The sequence below is a fragment of the Rhinopithecus bieti genome, unplaced genomic scaffold, assembly GCF_001698545.2.
Source record: "Rhinopithecus bieti isolate Rb0 unplaced genomic scaffold, ASM169854v2 scaffold_39870, whole genome shotgun sequence".
Classification (NCBI taxonomy): domain Eukaryota; kingdom Metazoa; phylum Chordata; class Mammalia; order Primates; family Cercopithecidae; genus Rhinopithecus; species Rhinopithecus bieti.
In genome coordinates, this window is record NW_016817144.1 from 220,864 (window position 1) to 225,657 (window position 4,794).

The following is a 4,794-nucleotide window of genomic DNA, read 5'->3' on the forward strand; positions in this document are numbered from 1 at the left end:
AAAAAACCCAAAAAAACAAAAACCAAAAAAAAAAAAAAAAAAAAAAAATTAAAATTAATTGTTAAAAAGTAAATTGTTAAATTTACTTTTAATTTTTTAAAAGTTATTATTAATTGTTAAAAGTAATCTCAAATGCAACCCAAATTCACAGAACCTCAGGTGAAGCTCAGTAATCTGTATTTTTATCCTTCTCCCCAATAATTCTGATGTGCAGGCAAGTTTGAAAACCACTACTTTAAAGAAAATGGATACTCCCCTTACCAAGCAGAAAGGGCTTTGGAAATTCATGCAAGGGAAGCAAAAAGATGCCTCAGGAGGCATGATTGCAACAGGACTGATGCAAAGGGAAGTTGAAGCTTAATCAAAGACATTAATATATGCCGACAAAAGAAAATGCTAAGGAAGTCAAGTGGTCTGCATGAATTCTGAAGAAAAATGGAAAACTAAAGAACAAAATTTGTCAATGAATTTCCAGCATAGTCTAGCTTAAGGGAGTGAATTTCTTGACTGAATGGTAGACTCTGGACCACCTGGCTGTTATTACCTCAATGGAGGAATTATGTTATAATGTATAGGTACTCTAATTAGAATGACCTGGCACTTACTGAGGCAAAATTTTCTGCTCCTTTGTATTCTGTAATACAAGAGGGATCTACATGGATATTCTCTTCTCTGAACTGTTTGGATAAACTAGTCAACAGCACTCATCATTCCTCGGTTTTTAAATATGCACTGTAGTCATAATCTGTTATTTAATTAATTTCTCATATTTTTAATTAAAAAACATTTGTCTATATAGACAGAAATTGCCTTACTTTGCTGAAATTCTGAGAAATCCTAGACAGTTTTCAAGCCCGGGCTCAAATGTCACCTCTACTACCCTTTGCTGTGCCTCCAGGCGCTGCGCTTCTTACACTTTGTATGGTCCTCCATGACAGTGTGAGCACCATTATATTACAGGCAATTACTCATGCCCCCTCCCCGACTCATTTGTTGACTCCTTTAGAGCACAGATCATGTTTTAGTTATTGTAGCAACTAAAAAAATATTTGTTCAACCAATGACACCCATAAACAAAACTACCTGCAGAGCGCAGAGATGCAGGGGTAAAGTCATGCCAATATTAAATCCCAGAAACCAATGTCAATTTTTTAGAGTTGAACGCTACATTTATTGTATGAATTAAAAAAAAAAAATTACAGTGTTTTCAGACTTCTAGACCTCAAAAGACAACTCTCTATATAATATGTATTCCTAGAAGGAAAAAGATGTCATTGTCCCCTTATTTCTAATTGGTATCTGAGAGAAAGAGGCCTCACTCAGCACTGGTATAGCGAAGGGGGAAGTTCATTTCCAGCAGAAGTTAATACTCCAGAACTAATAAAATCTAATTATTTAATCTACTGTTACATATATATAAACCATGAATGGCATATTAAGAAGAAATAATCTGTGATGCATTGAAATCTTTTAAAAATTATGAAACTTATTTGTCAAATGTAACAAGGATTCACCTTTTGATGTGGAATAGTGTACCAATCTAGTATTAACATTACTGAACAAGGCTATGCTCTTCGAGTACATTCCATTTGCTCCCAGTCCCTATCTTCTGTGTCAGTAATAATATAACAACCAGCAGCTAGCTTTTATAGAGTGCTTTTTTTTTGTTTGTTTGTTTAGAAACGGAGTCTCACTCTGTCACCCAGGCTGGATTGCAGTGGTGCAATCAAGGCTCACTGCAAGCTCCGCCACCCAGATTCAAGCCATTCTCCTGCCTCACTCTCAAGTAGCTGGGATTGAAAGTACCCACCACCATGCCCGGCTAATTTTTATATTTTTAGTTGAGATGGGGTTTCAACATGTTGGCCAGGCTGGTCTCGAACTCCTGAACTCAGGTGATCCACCAGCCTCGGCCTCCTAAAGTGCTGGGATTACAGGCGTGAGCTAGCACGCCTGGCCTATAGAGAGCTTTCTACTTGCCAGACATTGTAATAAGTAAGCACTTTAAAGTGCATTATTTCATTTTTATCCTCAGATCAACTCCATAAAATAGATACCATTATTACCTCCTTTCAAAGATGTTTATAGAGAGGCTAAATGATTTGTCCAAGGTCACAGCCAGTACCACTAAGAGTTACAACTAAAACACAGGTCCCAAATAAAACAAAAAAAAAACAACAAACCCACAAGTCCAGCTGGGCTTGGTGGCTCATGCCTGTAATTCCAGCACTTTGGGAGGCCAAGGCGGGTGGATCGCTTGAGGTCCACAGTTCGGGACCAGCCCGGCCAACACGGCAAAACCCTGTCTCTACTAAAACAACAAAAATTGGCTGGGTGTGGTGACGTGCGCCTGTAATCCCAGCTACTCCAGAAGCTGAGGCACTAGAACTGCTTGAACCCAAAGGGCAGAGGTTGTAGTGAGCCAAGACTGTACCACTGCACTCCACCCTAGGCGACAGAGACTCTGTCTCCAAACAAACCCACACAAATCCTAAGCTATGGTCTTTACTACCATATCAGACTTCCTCCCATATTGTTAAAAACCACCTGACTTGACCTCTCAGTGAAAGGAAATTTGAGAAATAACAAATGCCTATTGTGCAGGTGGGAGAAATGACAGATAAAGGAGACAAATCAGTGAAGTGACAATGTTATAAAGTATGAGACCTGAACAAAAATTTAAAGTGCTTACTTAATAGCCACATATTTCTCGTGGCTACCATACAGGACAGTACACATACAGAATATTTCCATCATCACAAAAAGTTCTGTTGGACAGCCTTGGTCTAGAGATACATCTAGGGACTACCACACAATAACTGAAGTTCAAATAACCCATTGGGTTATCAACACAAAGTTAAGATACGTTCAGTATCCTCTATGTTGCCCAGCTTGCTCTCAAACTGCTGGGCTCAAATGATCCTCCTACCTCAGCCTCCCAAAGAGATGGGATTACAGGTGTGAGCCACCACACCCAGCCTATACTTTTAAAATTTTCTGAATGTTTGAACTATTGTATAATTATTTTAATGGGAGAACTTTTTATATTTGAAAGATTTATTTACAGAAGATTGCCACCAAATACAATGATTCATCAACCACTAGTGAATGTTACTTTCCACATATTCAAGAAAAAATTTTGCTTCAATAGAAAACAGGATAAAGAAAATTTTGCCTTCAAAAAAGTTTAAGAACTCATTTAATGTCTTTTAACCTTTGAAAGATAAAATGTCTTTCATATACCTCTCTAGTCTTTTCCCCAAATAAGTATGACTCTAGGATAGTTTGGTAAACATTCCTAAAATGTGGCTCAAAAACTATGACATAAAGATCCCTTGTTTTTCTTTTTTAATGTATACATTTATATAGATATATAATTATACATATATATAAAAAATAAAATACAGATTTTTTGAGACAGAGTCTTGCTGTCACCCAGGCTAGAGTGCGGTGGTGCTATCACTGCTCACTGCAGTCTCGACCTCCTGGGCTCAAGAGTTCCTCCCACCTCAGCCTCCTAAGTAGCTGGGACAAAAGACCTGCACCACCATGCCCACCTGATTTTTACATTTTCTGTAGAGATGGGGTCTCCCTATATTGCCCAGGCTGGTCTTGAACTCCTGGGCTCACACAATCCTCCCACCTCGGGCCTCCCAAAGTGCTGGGATTACAAGCGTGAACCACCATGCCTGGCCCCTTGTTTTACACAATGAATAAAAAAAGAACTCAAGCCCACTCTTCAGTAAGACTCCAAATGGAGGGAGGAAGAAAGGGAGATGTCATCAAATGCCAGATAATGAACGAAGAAATGACAGAAATAGAAAAGTCACCATTTGCAATCACCGGTGTAATTCATTCAGGCAAGAACCATCAATTAAACCCATTGGGTGAAAGGTTGTTGGGCAACAGGAAGTTCTCAAAGAATCACCTCACAGATAACTACTACCTTCAAAGATGAAAGGTACCTTTACAGGGATAATTCTAGCACATGTCACCTTTACCAAGTGTTCAAACTTATCAATAATGGAACAAATTGATGGTGTACCTCCTCATGAGATGTGCTGAGGAGGAGATGTGCACTTATACAGCATTCCTACCACAAGTATCTAAACTCAATCTATGCATGTAAAAAACAATCAGATAAATCCAAATGGTGAGACATTCTGTAAGACAACAGACTGGACACAGTGGTTCACGCCTGCAATCCTAGTACTTTGGGAGGCCGAGATGGGTGGATTGCCTGAGCTCAGGAGTTTGAGCCCAGCCTGGGCAACAAGGTGAAACTCTGTCTCTAATGAAAATACAAGAAAAAAAAAAAAATTAGCCAGGCATGGTGGTGCACGCCTGTAGTCCCAGCTACTCAGGAGGTTGAGGCACAAGAATCGCTTGGACCTGGGAGGCGGAGGTTGCAGTGAGCCAAGATCATGCCACTGCACTCCAGCCTGGACAAAGTGAGACCCCATCTTGAAAAAAAAAAAAAGGTGGGGGATGGCAGGGGGGCGGGCGTGGTGGCTCACAGCTGTAATCCCAGCAATTTGGGAGGCTGAGGTGGGCGGATCACCTGACGTTGGGAGTTCAAGACCAGCCTAACCAACATAGAGAAACAAAATACAAAATTAGCCAGGCATGGTGGCACATGCCTATAATCCCAGCTACTTGGGAGGCTGAGGCAGAACAATCACTTGAACCCAGGAGGCAGAGGTTGCGGTGAGCCAAAGATTGTGCCATTGCACTCCAGCCTGGGCCACAACAGCAAAATTCCGTGTCAAAAAAAAAAAAAGACAACTGCTCCGG